Raw genomic sequence first — 22,100 nt, 5'->3', positions numbered from 1 at the left:
TACTTTTAAGTGGTCTTCTCTACTTGTAGTTTTTTTTAGTTGCCATTTTCACATGTCTCTTTATTTTGCAATTTATTTATATTTGGTACAGATTTTAAAAAGTGAAACGTCATATGACTCATTTCCCAAAGGGACTAGATTATGAATTAAAATATTTGTTACCTCATATTTTAATGCAGATTTTGAAAGTGTGTAAAGTATTTGGAAAAAGTATTTGAGTAGAAAAAAATTTTTTTAAGAAGTCACTTAGCTAAGGACATCACCTTTATGTGCAGTACATAATTTCTTCCACTAGAGTGCAGCAATGACTCATGCTTGCACCAGGCGATAGTAAAATGATATGTGACTGTCTTTGGAATACAGTTTCCAAAGCAAAATCAGATAAAATGCATTTGTCATTACTTTAAAAAACACATATTTTATTGACTTTTTGGCCAAGTGGAAATTAAGCCCTAGTATTAGCTGTTAAGTGTAGAAAAGCAAATTGTGTTACGTGGCAGAACAATTCCTTTACCTTAATTTTCAACTTTTTTTCTTATTTCATTTGTTCACAAAGGAAACATATATTAAGCTCTAGTCTGTGCTAGGCACTGTGCTTTTCTTGGGAATACAAGGCTGAATAAGACATAGTCCTTGTTTCATTAAAAATTTTTTTGAATATTCCTGTACTAATAATATAGGGGATACAAATATGTATCAGACATAATAATATCTAGCTTGCAACTGAATGCTTACATCATACTAGGCACTGTTCTAAGTACTTTACTTTTATTATTTCACTACTACTCCCAAAAACTTGGGTGGGAAGTGGAGGCACAAAGAGGTTAAGTATGTGAAGCTGGGCATTCTTAATACAACACACACACACTCTTCACCACTGTACTGCTATGTTTCCCACATCTGCTCTGTTCTCAAACAATAGTTGTGCAGGAATAAGACATCCTGGGGCAATAAATAACATCCTGTCAGTTAAGTGCTTCCTCTTGAGGTCTGTGATGGAGCGAAAATAAAGGTACTCCTCTTTTGCACCTGGCTCTGAAAAGTCTAAGGAATAAAGCAAAAGAGTTGGGAAATGGGGCCAAAATATCACCTTTATTACTGACTGAAGCCAAACTGGAGGATTTGGCTTTAGATCTGTTAGCCAAATGGCTGTGCTGACACTGAAGCACAGAATTAGCAGGCTTCCCCACTCACCCACCTCCCATTGAAGGGAAGCCCAGGCTTAGGGTGTGTGTCCCCCAACTCTCCATCCAGTGCTTGCTCCCAGTCCCTCGAGGTGCAGTGAAATGAGCACTTCCCATAAGCACCTCACTTCCAAGAGGCAGAAGGTGACTCTGAGCCAGCCATGCCCAGTTTATTCTTCCCAAACTTACCACTCAGATAAATCAATGTGTCTCTTTTGAGCAGAGAGAAGCCAGCAGTTACAGTTAGAGTTCCTTCTGGGACAGAAGCGTCAGAAGTAGTGAAGATGCATGCCTCCCCAATATTTTCTGGCTCCTGCAAGCTACTCACTAATGAATCTTTTTTGCCAAAGTTGTTGTGGTAGACAGGGTAATGGTCCCCCAAATATGTCTATATCCCAGTCTCTGGAACCTGTGAAGGTTAGGTTACATGTGAAAGGAAAATTAAGGTTGCAGATGAAATTAAGTTTGCTCATTAGCTGACTTTATTTTGAGTTATCCAGGCATGCTGTGGACTGAATGTTTGTGTTCCTCCAGAATTAATATATGGAAGCTTTTAATGTGATGATATTAACAGATAGAGAAATATTTGTCTCTTTCTCTTTCAATGAGCCTATACAGAAGAAAGGCCGCTGAGCACCAAGTGAGACGGCAGCCATTTGCAAGCCAGGGTCTTATTTTCACGGGAACTCAACTACACTGACACCTGATCCTGGGCTTCCAGACTCCAGAACTGTGAGAAAATCAGTATCTGTTGTTTAGGCCACCCAGTCTGTGATATTTTGTTATAGCAGCCTGATCTAAGTCAAGGTAAGTACAAAGTAATTATCCTTCAACGTGGAAGAGTCACAGAGATGGCAGGATGACAAAGAGTTAGGCCCCCAAAGTGTGAGAAAACAGACCTTGTGATAAAATGGTTGTCTAATAAATGTGGGGCTCCTGGTCCAGAAGAGGGTACGGTGTGGGTTAGAAAGCTCAGCAAAGAGGAACTCCCTGGCCATGCACCTTGCCTAAATAAGACGAAATGGAGACTGTAAGATGGAGCAAAACTTATAACTTGCGTAAGCCACTCAAGGTCTGTGTTTCTTTCTGTTTCCCTTTGGGTATGCCTTGGCATTTAATAAAGGCGTGAATGTCCAGTACTTCCCAGCCGTGCGCTGGACATAAAGGAAAGACATTTGCACAGCAGGGATAGATAGTTAAATGGAAACCAGCGCAACTTTACAACCAAAATAAAATATAATGAGGTCATTAGTAATGTGCAGGAAGACCCAAAGGAGAAAGAAGAATCTCATACAGGGTCATAGGGTACAGTCCCATTACTTCCTCCATTTGAAGAGTGCTTAGAGTTTCTGGGCTTTAGTATCACCCATAAAGATTGCATTTGTTTTAAGAAGTTAAAGCCATAGATATGTTCCATTTAAGTCCCAGCCATTTGTCCTATGTCCACATGTGTGCCCACAAGCCGGGGCCAGAAACAGGCCAGTTAAGGAAGCCTTGAAGACGAGTGTGCCCACCTATAGCTACTCTCCCACCAAGAAGAGCGTTTGAAATATAAGTTACTGGAACTATGATAATTTATTCAATACATCCATTGTTTATTTGGTGAGTCCTCAGTGAGTCCTAAACATTGTGCTAGGTAGTTGCTAGAGATAAAAAAAAAAACGTAAGCAAACAGTCCCTGTCCACAAGGAGCTAAAAGCATTTATAGCTCAAAGGATCTTGCTAGAAGAGGTGACATTTTTCTTTAAATGAAGTAACCCCCAACATATTTGCATGGAAAAATGTTAGTACCGTAATTGTTAAATTGAGGAGATAGACACGTGGGGGTTCATTATCCTGTTCTGCCTTCTTATGTTTGATAAAAAACTTTTCTTGTGTGGAAGGAAAGACATGTAAATGAGTAGTTAAAATACAGTATGATATAAGTGAAAAATAAAGATTGTTATAAGAGGCCATCTTCCATGGGCCCACAGCTCCCCTGTGCACTCTTGTTAGATATGTCAGGAACGCATGGCCCTGAACACTCTTTACCTGGATGAGTGCTCAGAGTTGGGTTGGAACAAGCAACCGTCAGAATTATGTAATGTTTGCTCCAGACAAAGAGTAGGCTTGCTTACCGCTTGCTATAAAGTGGTGAATCTCTAAGTCAACTGTTCCTCTCCTGCCATGCAACGCAACCCATTGCATATGTGAGCTACCATTTAGACCCACCTGGGTCATTCCCTGTGAGGCTTAGAGGACCAGAGGAGCTGGCACAGACATGAAGCTTTAGCTACTGGTTTGTTGTAAGTGAGAAAGTCCTTTATCTCTGATCTAGGAGAGTCATGTCTTCTGCCAGCATCCATGAATTGTCATAAGCTAACTTGTGAGCTGGTAAGTAGGGTAAAATCGCAGATCCTTCATGCTTCCTGACTGTCCTCTGCCTCGGGGAAGTAAACTGAGCCTTATGGAATGAACATGGATTTTCTAGGCTGACAAGAAGGTCACACATACCATATCAGATACGAGTCAGGCAAGGCTCCCCTGTGAGGACTTCATCAATCTTGTTGATTCTGACCCTAATAGAGCTACTTTGTTTGTTCAATTCTTGGAGAAATTAAGTATGTGTATTCTCTTTGTAGTAGATCTTTACTAGTTCATGGTACTTAGTGTGAAGGAGAGGGTATCAACAAAAGAAAGATTGCACGTTCTCAGACCTGAGCATGAGCTATAATCTGAAGTGTGTGTGTGTGTGCGTGCATGTGTGTGTGTGTGTGTGTGTGTGTGTGTGTGTGTGTGTGTGTATGAGGGAGAGAGAGAGAGGGCAAGCTTCTTCCTGTCATTTTTAAATAATAATTTTGTTTTGGCTTTGATACTTTTCCTTAGCTCATTTTTATGTGAAGTTTTCCCAAACTTTTAAAATGAGATGGGTTGTTTCAGGAGAGTTTGGTTTTGTTTTTAATTTCATAGAACTCCTTATTTTATGTGATGTTAAAAATATGGTGGTTTGCTTTCTGGAGTTTTCTGGCTTGTAGATATTCCCTGGTCTGTATTCTTGTTCTTTTGTCCTTGTTCTGCTCAGTGTTGTTGGTGCTCCCAGGCCTTCCTCCTCCTCGCTCTGCCCTTCCGCAGCACTGAGAACTCCACACCGGCATGTCCTTCCCAGAGGGCTCGGACTGATAGAGGGGTTCTGTTGTCAGATCCGTCAGAGGCTGCCTAACTGCTGCTGTATTTTTTCTACCGATCAACATCATACAAGTTTTGTGGCTGGTAGTGGTTGGCCAGCACCCATTTGCATTTTGAGGTTTGCAGACATGCCTTGTTGTTCAATTTTTAAATAAACATTGCTCATGAGTTTTTGAATGTGTTCTCTGGTTGCTCTTCCTATTTTTATCTGAGGATTTAGAAAAGTGGAAAAATTTTGCTGCTACTGTCGCCATCTTCCTGGGATCCATATTAAAAACTCTTTATTAACTATAACTATTAGTATCATTGTATTGGCCAGTTTATTCCTGCCATGTGCTATACCTGATGAGGCAATTTACAAGGATACTTCAACTTTATGAAAGTGTCCTAAGATTATTGCTCTTTTGTAACTAGGCTATCTTCTGATCTTAATTTGATTTCTCCTTCAGAAGCACTCATGTTGATTAGCTGTGATAAATAAATATCCTGGTTGTTCTGTTTCTCATGATAAATTATTTACATATGCAAGTCAGGTTAACCCTTAATGGGGCCTATGATTAGGACCAGGCCCTGCAAACTGGGTACAAGAAACAGAGTTGAATAAGCGTAGACCCTACACTGACAAAGTTCCCGGTCAAATAAATCTGTTTGCTGGTATTAGGGACCTATCCTTACCTCGGGAGGATGGCAGACTCCTAAAAACAATCTCTGATGAAGAGAAAGAATTTGGACTCTCTGACTAGCAAAGCCTTTTGAAAAAAATTAGTAAAGTTTCTGAGAGGTAGAGAGAAACAGAAACTGCTACTGCCCCAAATTAATGTGGAAGACAATTTGTTTTGAATATTGATACTGAAGGTTCCTGGTAGTGGTTAATGATGTATCATCTCAAACTTCAGGTGGGTAGGGTCATTTAATGACCCAAGTTTTTCCTAGGAGGTAGGGTCAACTAGGGGAATTTTAAGTCTGCTGAAAAAGGGCCTCAGAGGCCCAAATATATGAATGGCTAACAGCTTCTGCAGGGAGCTCTGCACAGCACAGTGTTGGGTCTTTCTGAGCTCCCTGCACTGACATGGAGCTGGTGCAGTGGAATCCCTGGGAAGGACAGGAAAAGTGCTTATGACTGAAAGTGAGAGAGATGAGCTCTGCAGGCAGAGGAGGCTTAGCAATCTTAGTTTCTTATATAACATCAGGCATTTTATGTAAATTGTTTGGGAGAGCATTTTCTGCTATTTACTTTTTAAGTGTGTATTTGGGATATACCTACATATGTGTGTGTATATATGCATATATATATATATGTGTGTGTGTGTGTATATATGCTCACACATGGATTGAATGTTTATATCCCCCCCAATTCATATGTAAAATCCTAACTCCCAAGGTGGTGGTATTAGGAGGTGGTACCTTTGGGAGGTGATAAGGTTGTGGGTCACAAGGGGATTAGGGCCCTTATAAGAAAGGCCCCAGAAAGGTCCCTTGCTCTATCTACCACATGAGGACATAGTAGTAAGATGGCAGTTTGTGATCTATGAGGAAGTGGGCTCTCACTGGGCACTGAATCTGCTGCCACCTTGATCTTGGACTTTCCAGTCTCCAGAACTGTGAGAAATAAATTTCTGTTGTTTATAAGCCACCCAGTGAATGGCATTTTGTGAGAACAGCCTGAACAGAGCAAGACTATATCTACATCATCTTTGTGATAAGGGTTCTTGTCCTATAGATGATTTAGGTCAGTTATTCCCAGGAGGTATAGAAACGGAATCGGGAATAAACTATATAGAAATAGTCCATGAAGCTAGGTTGGGGGCAATCAATGAAAGAATTCGCAGCTTATAGTGTTACATTTGTATTTAAGTTGTCAATTTAGGCTGCATGATTATAGCTTTCTCTTAAAACATGACCCTAACAATTGATTTTGGTTGTATCATCCTTACCTGATACTATTCTTTTTATACCCGCTAGAGACAAGATTGTTTTTTTAATTCTAAAAACCCTGCTTTTTGTGTAGTTTTGAACACAGAAACATGCTAAGTTCAGAGAAAGCATATCATGCCTCCCAGACCCTTCTTTAGGATTTTAGTAAAATTTAGTTTTTCATTATTATAACTATTTGAACATACAACCTCCAAACACTAAATGTAGGTAAGAGAATTTCATGTTGTAATCAGTGAAACATACAATGACATCAAGTAATTTGAAATATTCATGATGAGCATGATTGCTGCTGTACTTTGTAAAATTTAAGGATAAATGGTAAACATTGAAGGTTGGCACTATTTGTCTGCTGAAGGATAGAACAGACATAACCCCATAAAACGCATTATGGTATACATTATAAGAATGCCACCGAGGATATGACTTAATACATTATTTCCTGTATTGTATTTGAGTCCTAGCTCATTTCCCTCATTGCACAGCAGGCCAATAAGTTGAGGTACAAGGTGTTGGGGCAAGGAAAGTAACTTATTTGAAAAGCCAGTAGACTACGAAGATGGTGAACTAATGTCCTAAAGTACAATCTTAACTTAGGGTTGATTTCAAGCTGCTTTTATGCTAGGGACAAGGAAGCAGGGGGGAGAACACGAGGGGCTGCAGTTAGGAGGTGGCAGAGGACCGTAGACATCTGGGTGCCAGTAAGGGTCCCAGGAGAGTTGTGAGACTCCATGTCCTTGGTTAGTTGACTCTCATCAACCTAGGTCTGGTCACAGTGTTCCTATAAACCTTTGCAGGGCAATCATTATTTTCATATTTTTCTATCTCACTGTGGGAGGCAAGCTTCAGGTAATGGACTATTTGCAGAACTTTGAAGCTGTAAGCAAAATCCCTTTTGATGATTAACAAACCTTTGTGCAGTGCTGGGCAGAAGCCCTTTTCCTTTTATTTCAGTCCAAAGGTTAAAGCAGCAAAGGAGACAAAGTATGGAGGCAGAGATGCCAGGCTTTCTCTATCTGTTACAGTGTATGTACTCATGGGGGAAATTTCTCTCTGTTCTTGTACCTGCAATAGTTAGGCTGCTTCTAAACTATTGCTTTGTTTGCCTTTTAGGGACCTTATATCTTATAACTGATCATGTTTTTCTTTGCATTGCCTGCCAGGAAGCTCAGAGCCAAAATTTATGGCTGACCCATTGTAAATTTGGGGGGTATTACAGCACACATTATCTGCCCTAACCTCACACTTCATTTTATTTTTACTTTGCTGTGATTTATTACCTATTCATTTTTTAAATTTATTATATTGACTTTATTTTTTTGAAAGCCACTACATTTTAATTAAGACGGTTGAAAAAAATAGAGTAGCTCAAATAAATAATCAGAGGTGGTAGGCATTTTCATAGTCAAACAGCTGCTCCAAGGTTGGTGCTGAATACGGACTGAAGCAGGCAGTTGCTCTGAACTCTATAGGACAGTCCCAGGATCCATAATGTAGGAAGAAGTGGGAGGTCAGGCTTTACAGTTTCTCTCCCTGGAGCCTCCCACGTCTCGGGAATTCTGGGGACTGTGGCCTCAAGCTCTCTCTCCTTCTTCCCTATCCTCCATTTTCAGCACTTCCTTAGCAGCAAAACCAAGAAGTGTATTGCAAGGGGAGATTTCCTGCCCTCAGGCATCTTCCCTTGCTGCCTAAAATTCCACCAGACATAGATTTACTTGAACCAACAAGCAAATGAATGTGGAAGGACTAAGAACTGGATCTTCCTTCTTCCTTCTGCAAGTAGGTGGGGTTTAATAACAGCACTGTAAAACTGAGACTGAGGCTCCCTCAGGTAGAGTGATTTTCCCAAAAGCGTACAGTTTATAAATGTTAAAAACTAGGACTAGAACTCCTGGTTCCCAACCCAGTGTATGATAGAAAATATATTCCCAACAAAAGTGTATGGCATGGTACAGCTCTTTGTATTCACTTAGTATACACTTAATACATATAAAATTTGCTCTACCAAAGGAGTGTCACCTTTGGAGCTGGCAGGGACCCACCCAGCTCTTGTGGATTCAGTGTTCATCTCAGTATTTTGGTCCTGGTAATGAGGACTGAGGCTGAGTAGAGCATGAAGAGACAGACTGGGAAAAAAATAACATGAGAAGGTGTAGCAATAAAAAGGGGAGGGAAAAAAGTAGAGGATGAGATTATAAGGAGAGGCAGACACAGATAGGAAAGGGAGATAAAAATGATGTGAAAGAGAATAAGTGGACTAGGAGTGAGCAAAATTAAAAAAAACACATGAAAAATGAAACTATGAGGATGAAAAGTGAGTAATAAAGAGGTAGTTAAGGAGTAAGACATGAAAGAGAGGAGGAACGCCTAATGGGCAGTCAGATGCTCAGTGGGATGTTGTAAATAGGTGGAGCTACAGAGTAAATGATTAATGTTAAAAAGAAATGGATATTCATTTTACTTTCTAAGTTGCTGAGAGGTACCAATATGTTGCCATAAAATGAAAATTAGTACATTTAAAAAAGCAAAACCAACAAATAAAAGTCAAAACTTTACTGAAGATTTTAGTAGGAGAAAATTTACTAATACATTAATAGATTTTCTCGGTCTACAGGGAAGTAAATTGGGATTAAAAAAACAACTGTCACCCTAGGTATGGTCTTTCTTCCTTTAAAGATGCAGATTAAGAATGGACTCTAATATTACTTCAGAAAGTTACAATTAGCTGCTATAATAATGTGCTCTTTGGTTCTTGCTTTGTTTCACAGTGGCTTTAATTAAAGGCCTAGTGATGTCGAAAAGTCACATTAATTATTCATCTGCAAACATTTACATAGACTTCCTTGTTCCCCTTCAATAAATTATCAACTTCACATCTCCATAATTTAATCAAATGACTAAAAATACACCATCTCCAGCTTCAGCCCCTCCTCTCTGGGCTTTGTCTCTTCAGAGTTATTTGTTACTGGAGAAGACTTCCCACTGTTATTAAGAAAGAAGAGAAGAAAATCTGTCTGCAGAGATTGTGTAGATAGTGTTTACTTTTACCCACACTGTCATATTGATTGGTATAAAGCTGTGGTTTGCAAATGTCCATAATTTTTTTGGAGCAAGATGAGAGGTACCATAGAATTGTGCTATTATTAAAAGCCAACATGATATTGGGACATATTAATAGAAGCATAATAATCAAGAACAAAGCAGCAATTTCTCCCACAATCCTCAGTATAAAGAATCAAAGCTTCAACCCCTAAGCATAAAAAAATAATAAAAAGGAAAATTTCATAAAAAGAAAGATAAAAGTAAGCATAATTAGCCAAATATAAAATCAGAAATGCTATTTAAGAAGAATTATTCAAGAAGGCAGATATACAATTTGATAAGTAGTTACTTTGCAGGTTTGCAATTTGGCCTAACTTCTTAAAGGTATAGTGGCAAACAGTTAAATCCAAGAACTTATAAAGGATGGTAATGGGAAAAACATGTCCAGAGTCAGCTGGACCAGAGTAAGAAATCTCAGTTCTGACATTTACTAGTGCTCTGATTTTGAGACACTTTCTGAACATTTCAAAGTCTTACTAATCCTGATAGATAATGTCCTAGCCCAGGATCATTTGATTACAAGGAGCAGAAGCCCTTTCAAGGCAGATTAAGCATAGCAGACTTAGTATAAGGAAACAGAAGAATCTCATGAACACACGTATACTAAATAAAGTCAAGCTGATGGAAATTGGGAAGTGTTCAGGCAGCTTTTCCTTTCTCTGAGTGTTCTCCTAGAGTCTCTTATGATTCCTGTGCAAGATTTGTATTTCCTGAAAAATTAAAGAAGACCTAAAAAGATGGATAGACATTCCATGTTTGTGGGATCAAAAAAACAATATTATTAAGATGGCAATACTCCCCAATTAATCTAGAGATTCAACACAGTCCCTATCAAAATTCCAGCTGTTTTTTCCCCTTCATGCATAAATTGCCAAGCTGATCCTAAAACTCATTCAGAAATTCCAGAGATCCAGGCTAGCTAAAAAAGATCTTGCAAAATGATATTGGAAGACTCACACTTCCTGATTTCAAGGCTACTGGGATCAAGACTGGTTGGTTCTGCCATGAGAACAGATCTATATACACAATGGAATATAACTGAGGGTGCAAAAATAAATCCATACCTAAACAGTCCATTTATTTTTGACAAAGTTGCCAGAACATTCAAAGGGAAAAGTATAATCCTGTCAACAAGGGGTGGAGCCAAGATGGCAGGGTGAGTAGAGCAGCGGAAATCTCCTCCCAAAACCACATATATTTATGAAAATATAACAAAGACAACTCTTCCTAGAATAGAGACCAGAGGACACAGGACAACATCCAGACCACATCCACACCTGCGAGAACCCAGCGCCTTGCGAAGGGGGTAAGATACAAGCCCCAGCCCTGTGGGACACAAGCACTGCTCCCCCCAGCTCCCGGCAGGAGGAGGGGAGTCGGAGCCAGGAGGGAGAGGGAGCCCAGGACTGCTAAACACCCAGCCCCAGCCATCCAGACCAGAGCGCAGACACAGTGCATGCATGGGGTCCTGGATACTAGGGAAACAGGACAGCAAGACCTGTGAGTGGGTCCCTGAGGCTGGCGCCTGGGGACAAAGAAAAGCGAGTGGCTTTTTTTTTTTTCTGTGAGTGCTTTTTGGAAGTCTTAAAGGGACAGGGACCCCAAAACTGGATGGAAGCGTCCCAGGACACTTAGTCCAGCAGCAGGGAATCTGGGGATCTCTGGGGACTCTAACCCCCTGGGCAGCAGGGAGCACGGAGGCCCCTCACAGAGATAAATAGCCTCCCGGCCGCTCCCCCTCCAACGCGACTCCACCATTTTGGAGTAGCTGCCCGAGCCAGGCCACGCCCACAGCAACAGTGGAGATTAACTCCATAGCAGCCGGGCAGGAAGCAGAAGCCCTGTCTGCGCGCAGCTGCCCAGCACAAGCCACTAGAGGTCGCTGTTCTCCCAGGAGAGGAGGGCCACAAACCAACAAGAAAGGAAGTCCTTTCAGCCGTCACTCGTCCCAGTTCTGCAGACTATTCCTATCACCATGAAAAGGCAAAGCTACAGGCAGACAAAGATCACAGAGACAACACCAGAGAAGGAGACAGACCTAACCAGTCTTCCTGAAAAAGAATTCAAAATAAAAATCATAAACATGCTGACAGAGATGCAGAGAAATATGAAAGAGCTAAGGGATGAAGTCCGGAAGGAGATTACAGATGCCAGGAAGGAGATTACAGAAGTGAAACAAACTCTGGAAGGGTTTATGAGCAGAATGGATAGGATGCAAGAGGCCATTGATGGAATAGAAACCAGAGAACACACAGTCGCAGGGGGGTCATCAGGTGAGAAACTGGGGATCAACAGAGGTGAGGCTTAGAACCTCACCCCCCGGTTCTGAGAGAAATCTCCTGCATACGTGGATGTTTTATTGCCCTTGTCTAGCTTGGATTAACACATAGTCTACAGACACACACCTGATTATCTACATTTGCTCTCTTACAACACTAAACTATGTTTTCTACCTTTATCTTGTATCTACCTACCACTTCAGCATTTTATTAAAAATAATAATAATAAAGAGAGAAATGTGGTATCCACATATAAATCAAGTATAAAAACCAAATGAGTATTCATATTTGAACTGACTGTTTATAGTTCATAATGCATGAGCAAAACCGAAAGTTTCTGTGATGACTGCCCTTGTACTACTGTTCACTATGTAACTTATTCATTATGTAAGAATTCGTTCTCCATGTAAGAACTTGTTTGTTATGCCTCAGAAGATTGGAGACTGACAAAAATTAGGCTTGGGGTGGATTAATGATTATGCATTGGGCATTGACTCCCCTATACAGAATTTTATTGTCGTTAACAACCATTTGATCAATAAATATGAGAGATGCCCTCACAAAAAAAAAAAAAAAAAGGACAGACTTCCAATGGTAAAATAAATAAGTAACCAGGATGTAATGTATAGCATAAGGAATATAGTCAAGATATTGTAACAGCTTGGTAGGGTGATAGCTGTAACCTAGAATTATGTATATAAATGTTTTATCACTGTGTTGTACACTTGAAACTAATGTAATGTAATACTGTGGTCAACTACCCTTCAATAAAAATTATCTAAAAAAAAAAAAAAAAGAAACCAGAGAACAGGAACCCATAGAAGCTGACATAGAGAGAGATAAAAGGATCTCCAGGAATGAAACAATATTAAGAGAACTGTGTGACCAATCCAAAAGGAACAATATCCATATTATAGGGGTACCAGAAGAAGAAGAGAGAGAAAAAGGGTTAGAAAGTGTCTTTGAAGAAATAATTGCTGAAAACTTCCCCAAACTGGGGGAGGAAATAATCGAACAGACCACGGAAATACACAGAACTCCCAACAGAAAGGACCCAAGGAGGACAACACCAAGACACATAATAATTAAAATGGAAAGATCAAGGACAAGGAAAGAGTTTTAAAGGCAGCTAGAGAGAAAAAGGTCACCTATAAAGGAAAACCCATCAGGCTAACATCAGATTTCTCGACAGAAACCTTACAGGCCAGAAAAGAATGGCATGATATATTTAATGCAATGAAACAGAAGGGCCTTGAACCAAGGATACTGTATCCAGCACGATTATCATTTAAATATGATGGAGGGATTAAACAATTCCCAGACAAGCAAAAGTTGAGGGAATTTGCCTCCCACAAACCACCTCTACAGGGCATCTTACAGGGACTGCTCTAGATGGGAGCACTCCTAAAAAGAGCACAGAACAAAACACCCAACATATGAAGAATGGAGGAGGAGGAATAAGAAGGGAGAGAAGAAAAGAAAAAAAAAATCCTGTCAACAAATTGTGCTGGGACCACTGGATATCCATATGCAAAAGAATGAAGCTGGGCTTAACTCACATGACATGCAAACATTAACCTGAAGTGGATCAGAAACATAAATATAAAAGCTAAAACTAACTTTCAGAAAGAAAAATAAGTCTAAATCTTCATGACCTTGGATTAGGGAATGATTTCTTAAATATGATGCCAAAAGCATGTTCAACAGAAGCAGATACATTGGACTACATCAAAACTAAAAATGTTTGCATGTCAAAGGAAACTGTCACTCACAGAACGGGAGGAAATGTTTGCAAATAATTTACATAATAAGGGTCTAAGATCCAGAATATGTAAAGGACTGCTACAACTCAACAAGACCAAAAGTCTCAAGAGGACAATCCAATTTAAAAATGGCCCCAAGACTTCATCTTACTATACTGAGGGACAGTGATTTCAATGGGGGTATGGGAGAGACTCGATAATATGGGTGAATGTAGTACCCACAATGCTTTTCATGTGAAACCTTCGTTAAGTGTGTATATCAATGATATCTTAATAAAAAAAATGGGCCAAAGACTTGAATATATATTTCTCCAGAGAAAATATGCAAGTAGCCAGTAAGCACAAGGAAAGATGCTCAACATCATTAGGAATCAGAAAAATGCAAGTCAAACCACATGAAATACTGCTTCAAACCCATTAGGATAGCTCTAATAAGAGTTGATAACTACTGGTTAGTATATGGAGAAATTGGAGACTTCAAACACTGCTGGGGGAATATAAAATGGAATAGCCACTTTAGAAACACTCTGGCAGTTCCCCAAAAGGTTAAACATAGAGTTATTATATGACCCAACAATTCTACTGCCAGGTGTATACCAAAGAAAAATGAAAATACGTGTCCACACAAAAACTTGTACAAATGTTCATAGCAGCATTATTCATAATAGCCAAAAGTGGAAACAACCCACATAACCATCAACTGGTGAGTGGATACACAAAATATGCTTTATCTGTACAACTAAATACTATTCATCCCTAAAGGGAATTAAATTCTTATACATATTACAACATGGGTGAACCCTGAAAAAATTATATCAAGTGAAAGGAAACAGTCGCAGAAGACCACAGAATGTGTGATTCCTTATATATGAAGTGTCCAGAATAGGAAACTGAGTAGAGACAGAAAATGGATCAGTGGTTGCTTAGGGATGGGAAAAGGTTGGAGGGTGGGAAGTGGAGAGTGACTGCTAGAGTAAGGGGTTTCTTTTGAGGCGATGAAAATGTTCTGAAATTGAGAGTGGTGATGCTTGTGGCACTCTGTGATTATACTAGAATGTACATTTTACATGTGTGAATTGTATGATAGGTGATTCATGTCTCAATAAAGCTGTTTTTAAAAAGATTCATGTTGTCTGACTTACTGTGATTCTGACTTGCTTATGAGGGTAGGCAGGGAAGGATTAAATGTTATACTTTAGTCAAACTGAGCTGTAACTTCTTAAAAATGGAATGGAAGAGGAACCGATGATTATTTCTAATATAAAAATATTGTATATACCTCAAAATTGGTAGAATTCAATGAGATAATATGTAAAGCACCAAGAAAAGTGCCTAACCAGGTTCCTCTTTACCATTTTGATTTAGCTTTTACTTGTCAGACTGAAACGACCATTGTTAGGTGTATCACTTGCTGCAATTCTCTGTGGCGCAGTTTTGCTGTGAAGGGCCATCCAAGTGGGGTACTTTGTGCAGCCTGGCAATAGTCTTTGTTACTGAGGTCTAGGACCTGCCTTGATTAACCTGGTTCTGGGCTCCTAAAAATCTTCTACAATCTTTGGGCTTGACAAGGTATTAGGTTCATCCTTTCCCACCTCAGCTGCACCTGGAGCAGTTTCCTCTCCAGAGGGCTCTTGAAGGCCGCGATGATGAACTCCAGCCACTAGACTCTCAGTGCCTGTGAGCCTCTCAAGTGTCTCCAGGATCTAAGGCTTGTATATGGGTTATCCTGGGAACAAGAACAAGTCTCTGCAGCTGCCTCAGTTTAAATTATACCAGAAGAGTTTCTTGGGGATACCAAGTGCCTCTTTAAAATAGGGAAACAGCTGTCTCTATTCTTTAACACAGGCAAGTCAAATCTATAGCAAGTGACAAGTTGGCCTTATGTCAAATGGTTTATAAATTCTGTGTTCTTTTGCACTTTTGATGGGGTACACTATTCCGTTATGTAGTTGAATTTAGTACTCTGGATTTCTGATAAAACTTTTGTTAACGTGAGTGTGATTTTTCATATAAAGGTTGGTCCTTGGCCTCATCCTTCACCAGACTTTCAGACTTTGTGCTTACCATGAACAGGAGTCAGTATTCCTATTCATCTTTCCTCTGAGAGAGTAGCCATCAGCAGGTAGCAGTTCCAAAATAAGCCTTTTCCAGAAGTATGGGAATTTATTTTGATAACAGTTTCCTTGCATCCCTGGATAGTATAAACTAGGTTCAAGTAGATCAGATCTTGTTATAGTTACGAGTGTGCCTGAGCTCCATTGGTGGTTGAAAATAGAACACTTGGGCACCAATTGCTTTGATGGGTCCAGATATGGAGATCTCTCTGAATCTTACATCATTTCTCAGAATATACAAAGTTGCTTAGTAGCCTGGGGAGTCAGGCTCCAGATGATATTAAGCACTTGTGCAGGAAATGCCTAAGGCTAATACCTCTGCTGCTTCTGCGTCTGTTGTTTATGTGGCTTACTTTTCACGGGCTACTTTCAGACTACCTGTGATGTGACAGTTTGTTTTATAATTGGTAGTGTGGGAAAGTGGAAAGAGCACTGAATTTGTAGTCAGACAGACCTGCATCAGTTCCCCATTATTTCTACAGGTACAAATTGTGTCTCTTTACCCTTATACAATGAGCATAAATCTTACTAAATTGTGGTGAGCAGTAAGTTGTGTGTATGAAGCTGTACAGCACAGTGACTGGCACAATCAATCAAGACTCTCACTGAATGTGATTGGAACCTGAGTTCATCTGTCTGGGGAACGTACTCCTTAAAGCCCAGCTCACATTGTTATTTCCTCTCCTCGCCTTCCCTTATTCTCTCCATGTTCTTGACAGTGTGATTGTGATTGGTCCTTTGTCTTCTTAGACCTCTATGGTAGCCATTTTCTCAGGGTTTAAATGCATTAGCAGGAGACTATCTGGGATTGGCCATTGTCCTTGTGAAGTAGGCCTAACTTCCTTCATTCAGAGCTATGATTTACAAAGATCAGAAGCTGAAGGTAGTATCATTTTCTCCCATGGGGATTGTGAGCTGTTGGCGTCTCCTCTCTACTCAGAGCTAAGCTTTACTGTGATCAAAGCACTGAGTGAAAAGCATTTCATCCTTACTGGGGCCTCCATACCGTTGGTTGGCTCCACTTCCATTATACCCACAATAGCTTGTATAAAATTTCACTTTTCTTCTCAAACACACCTACTATCTGATCTCCCACTCCAAGAATTTGACCTTTTTTAACCAAGAAAAATCAAGATCAGGTTGGAATTTCCTCAGCTTCCTCCTCACTTTCCTCCTCTGACATCTAAATCATACCCTGCTTTTTACCTCTTGCTTCCTGTCTCCATAGGAAAGGTATCTTCATTCATTTCCCTTCACAGTCAAAAATGTGATGGAGGAACTTTAGTTTCTTTACTTTCTTATTTCCCATTTACTCCTTAGCCCACTCCAATATGGCTTGTCTCTACTACATTGGAACTTCTTATTAGAGTGTTTAGGATTCAGTGGAGTATTTTTTTTTCCTCCTGATCTTTATTCGGTCTTTTATGCCACTTAATCTCTTGGCAACTCATTCCTCCAACTGTGGCTTCTGTGGCATTACTCTCTCCTGGTTTCCTTTCCATTTATCTGATCTTCGTATCATAGCCTCCTTTAAAGGGCTCTCCTTCTTTCATCTGTTCATTATTTTACTTATTGATTGACTCATTCTATACCTTTTTTGACTGCCTGCCATTCACAAGGCACTATAGTAGGTACTGGGGGAAGTGCAGTGGAATATAACACTGACAAGGCCTTTGCTTTCCTGGAGCTTGATTCTCATTGGGGAGATCTTCAGTAAACAAATAAATAAGCCAACAAACAATTATAAATTATGATTAGTGTCATCAAGAAATATAAATAAACAGAGTGAAGTGACAGTGAATGACGGGGGACTACTACAGATAATAGTGAGGAGGGAAGGCCTCTCAAAGGAGAAATCAACAGTTTAAAGAGAAGAAAAATATTCTAGCAGAAAAAAATGCATTTAGATGGTATTTAAAGCCATGGGAATGGACAAAATCACGTAGAGACAGAAAAGAGATGACATTTAACATTTAAAGTTGAGAGAAGAAGGATGGATCATTTAAAGGAGGTAGGAGGAACGTGAGCGTGAAGATGTGGTAGGCAGAATAATGCCCCTCCTCCAAAATCCTGATCTTAGAAGCCTGTGGATAGGTTAGGTTATGTGGCAAAAGAGAATTAAGGTTGCTCATGGAATTAAAGTTGTTTATGACTTTAAAACAGGAAGATTATCCTGGATTATCTGAGGGGGCTCTGTATAATCACCAAGGTCCTTATAAAAGGGGAAGAGGGAGGCGGACACGAGAAAGACCCAGCCTGCTGTTGAAGATGGAGGAAGAGGGCCACAGGCCAGATTGGAGTGGCTAAGGAGTAAATGGGAAATGGGGAAGTAAAGAAACTAAAGAAAGAGGGCCCACAGACAGCTTCTGGGAGCTGGGAAAGAACCCCACTAGCACCTGGACTTTTTAGCCCAGTAAGACTTCATTTTGGACCATTGGCCTCTAGAATTGTAGGAAAATAAATTTGTATTGTTTAAGCCACTAAATGTGTAGTAATTTGGTAGAGCATCAATAGAAAACTGGACTGTGACATCAGCCACACCAGGGCTGGGATGTAAGCCCTCCCCTCAGCTTCTCATTCTTATACTTGGTCTGGATAATCTTATTCTCACCCATGACTTGAGTCCAAAACATGTATACCCATGTGTTTCAGCTCCACAGCTGTCACCTCTCTGGACTATAAACTTGTACACAAATCTTTATTTTACTTAGATATCTACAGGTACCTTAAACAGGTATAAGGCCAAATTCATTGATCTTTTTCCCAAATCTGATTTTTATGCTGCAGCTTCTTGTCTCTGAGATTGGTACCAACATTCACTCTTGCTGGGTGAATCCTTTATTGCCTCTCATGATTAATGAATCATTAATTTCAGTAGAGTCTTTCTTCTTCATTTTTACTCCATCACCACCTCTCCATTTCTATTTTCACTGCCTTTGTCAGGCTTTTATCACGTTCAGCCTGGATTACTATGACACCTAACTGGACTTTTCTGTCTTCTTGTCCAGCGGCCAACTTTCTGCTCTGCTGCTGGAGTATTCTTTAAAATAAGAAAAAACTAAACGTGTTACTCACCCTGCTTGAATATCCTTAGTAGCTTTCCTTGGTAGTTTCTGACATCTCAGCTTAGCTAGGCTGAACTAAAGTCCCATAAATTTCAAGTATGTTTCTGGTTAGGATTGGTTACCTTATGCTAGTGGAATTCCCTACTTACGCTCTTCCTTTCTGTGTGCCTGCCCTGTGGATTTCAGAAGTGCTTAGCCATCCCCCGCTATGGGGAAAGCTAGTTCTGTGTAATAAATCTTTCTATGTCTATGTCTATATCTGTATCTACATACAGACCTATATCTAGACCTAGATCTGTGTATGTATATGTTTGTGTGTGTGTGTGTGTGTGTACATGTTTGTGTGTATAGTCTACTATTTCTCCTTCTCCAGGTAAACTGTGACTGATACAGTTGTTACCAGAAGTGGTGGTTCCAGAGGAACAGAATCTTTTTTTATTAAGGTATCATTGATATACAATCTTACGTTTCACATGAGCAACATTGTGATTACTACATTCCCCCCTACAATCAAGTCCCCCCCATACACCCCATTACCATCACTGTCCATCAGTGTAGTAAGATGCTATGGAGTCACTACTTGTCTTCAGAGGAACAGAGTCTTAAGAATAAGTTCCTGAAATGGTTTTTCTGGAACTGGTTATCTAATTAGGCATAAAGGCACTAATGACCCTATTTCCAGTGGCACAAAGCAGCAAAAGTATGAATGAAATCAAATTTGGATATTGGCAATCAACTACAGAAGGCAAAACTCTGGGTCACCAAATGTTAGCAACCTTAAAACATTTTAGTCAAAACGGAATTTAATGGGATTGGTTGGTTTGTTTTTAACTGCACTGGAAAAAGTGATGATGGAAAGAAAATGAGGAGTGCAGGGCTTCACATTCCCAGCTCAAGCTGCACATAATGACCTGAAAGCATCTGTGACTTTCCTGTAAGAAGCCTTGTCTCCTTTAGCTGCAAGGCCGAGATTTCTGAAAACCAAACCTGGAGTTTCATCTTGCTAGCAGCTGAATCATAACACAGATGGAATTACCAACCAAATAGCATCTAATCTGTTAAAATTATATCTTTACTAGGGTGGAATGGGACCAAGAACTTACAGGTAGATTCCAGTGAAGATGTGGGAACTTGGACCCCTAAATTAAACAGAAGTTTCTTTGCTAGAAGCTGCCTTTCAACCTCTGCCTGAGAAGGTTAGTGGTGTATGTGCGATTGGACTTGAGCCTAGTATACATGATATAGGCCCTGAAGGCACAAGTAAATTGCAAGAGGAAGTGGTCCAAATGCCTGTGGCCTGTACTCCTACTGTATTACTTTCTATCTTTCTCAGCCTGTACTTACACCCTCACAGGAAGTTCTTTATGGCCAATTGACTGGGCAAGAAAAAAGAAAAAACTCAAGCCTGGTTTACAGATATTTCAGGCACCAATGAAAAGTGGACAGTTGCAACCCTGTAGCCCCTCGCTGGCATGCTCCTGAAAGGGTTACACCACTTGGAGGTTCTCCAGGTGGGTTCCACTTTGAGGGGTGCACTTACTTGTTTATTTTGCTTGAAGGAGAAATGGTCAGACATGTGATTGTATATTGATTCATAGGTTGTGGCCAATGGTTTGGCTGGATGGTCAGGGACTCAGAAGGAATGTGATTAGAAAAGTGGTGGCAGGAAAGTCTGGGGAGAGGTGTGTGGAAGGACTCCTCTGGGCAAAAAATGTGAAGATATTTGTGCCCTGTGTGAACTATCACCAAATGGTGACCTCAGCACAAGGGTGTTTTAATAATCCAATGGATAGGATGATTTGTGGGATACAAGTCAGCCTCTTTCCCCCAGACACTCCTGGCATTACCCACTGGGCTCATGAACAAAGTGGCCAGGGCAGCAGGGACTGAGGTTATGCATAGGCTCAGCCAAATGGACCAAGACTCATTAAGGCCAGCCTAGCTATAACCACTATTCACTGTCTAAATTTCCAGGAGCAGAGACCGGTACCATTCCTTGGGGGTGATCAGCCAATTACCTGTTGGCAGGTTGATTACACCAGACCGCTGCAGCTCATGCTGAAATATATATACTTTTTGTCAATATGTATTTTTCCTTCTCTTTACACAAAGCTTTTGTGAGGTTTCTCAGACATAGATTTGCAGAATGCTGTATCTCTTGTCATGTACTCCACATAGCATCGCTTCCAACAAGAAAGTAATTTCACAACAAATGAAATACAACAGTGGGCTCATGGTCATGGAATCCACTGGCCTTATCATGTTCCCTATCTTCCAAAGGAGCTGGCTTAAAATAATAGTAGGATAACTTTCTGAATAACCAGTTATAGTGCCAGGTACATAGTAATACTCTGCAGAACTGAGACAATATCCTCCAGGACCCAGTATGTTCTAAATCCAGTGTATAATATATGGTACTGTTTCTCCCATAGCCAGGATTCCTGGGTCAAAGAATCAGGAGTGAAAATGCCACAACTTCCTCTCACTATTTCCCCTAGTGACTCACAAGCAAAATTTTTGCTTCCCTTCCCCACATCTTTAGGTTCCACTGGTCTAGAAGCCTTCATTCCAAAGAGAGGAATGCTTCCACAAGAGGGACACAACAATTACTAACATGAACTTGAAGTTGAAATGGCCACCTGTCCACTTTGGGCTCCTTATGTCTCTGAGTCAACAAAGAAAGGGGTTAATGCACACACAGTGATGATTTATAGTGACCAATCCTATATGTTTGAGATTTTTGGAGATTAGAGGAGATAACAGATATAACATTCTCTACAAATAAAACTCAAGTTCTTCAACTTCAAATGTAAATAAAATACATCAATGTCACTACATATTCATGTCAAATAATTGGGTTATAATTTCTGTGATATACAGTATTCCACAGGTAAAATATACAGAGCATATACTATATCCGCTCAGTCAAATGAATGTCCTCATTTATTAACCCTCCTCCTGGGTCTCTTTGTCTCATTTGACACCTACAGCCATGGCAGGGTCATATTTTGTCAAAAGTAGTGATCACAAAAAATGTGAAGATTGCACCTGCCATGATAACTCAAAAAAGATATATCACTATTTCTTTCAAAGAGTCTGTTCTTAGTGTAAATATTTTCTCTCTGATAAACATGTAACCTGGACAGCCAAGCTTTTGACAAATTGTAAGACTGTGTCCATGTGACATTTATGCCTGGCCTGCCTCTTAGCTTTCTCTGTTCTTGCAGGACCTCATCTCTCTCTCAAAAATTTCCTCCAGTTGTTTCAAGGAACGTGCATGATTGTAATGTTTCACATGTGCTCACAAATAGTTATGACCCTCTCTTCCACTTTTGTATAAGCCCCGTGACTGCAAACCACAAGGGAGACACACCTTTTCTCAGGCAGAGATTTTTCTAAGGATGCTGCTCTGCTGAACACTGCTGCCCTCTGCCTGCTACTGCCAAAGCTGTGTCCAGGGGTGGAGCTGGGCAAAGGGAGAGTATTCTCTCCCATT

General features: G+C 40.2%; 1 protein-coding gene across 1 annotated transcript in view; it reads left to right on the top strand.

The window, feature by feature from the left end:
• Window positions 1-1,833: 1,833 nt before the first annotated feature.
• IGSF11 (immunoglobulin superfamily member 11) overlaps window positions 1,834-22,100 on the top strand; it is a 166,503-nt gene continuing 146,236 nt past the window's right edge. Inside the window, exon 1 of the mRNA XM_057502907.1 lies at window positions 1,834-2,786. The gene's annotated coding sequence lies outside the window, so the exon portion shown is untranslated. The remainder of the gene's footprint in view (window positions 2,787-22,100) is intronic.

The sequence above is a fragment of the Manis pentadactyla genome, chromosome 1, assembly GCF_030020395.1.
Source record: "Manis pentadactyla isolate mManPen7 chromosome 1, mManPen7.hap1, whole genome shotgun sequence".
NCBI classification, from domain to species: Eukaryota; Metazoa; Chordata; class Mammalia; order Pholidota; family Manidae; genus Manis; species Manis pentadactyla.
The sequence above is the reverse complement of the archived record's forward strand: the minus strand, read 5'-3'. Positions and strand labels throughout refer to the sequence as shown.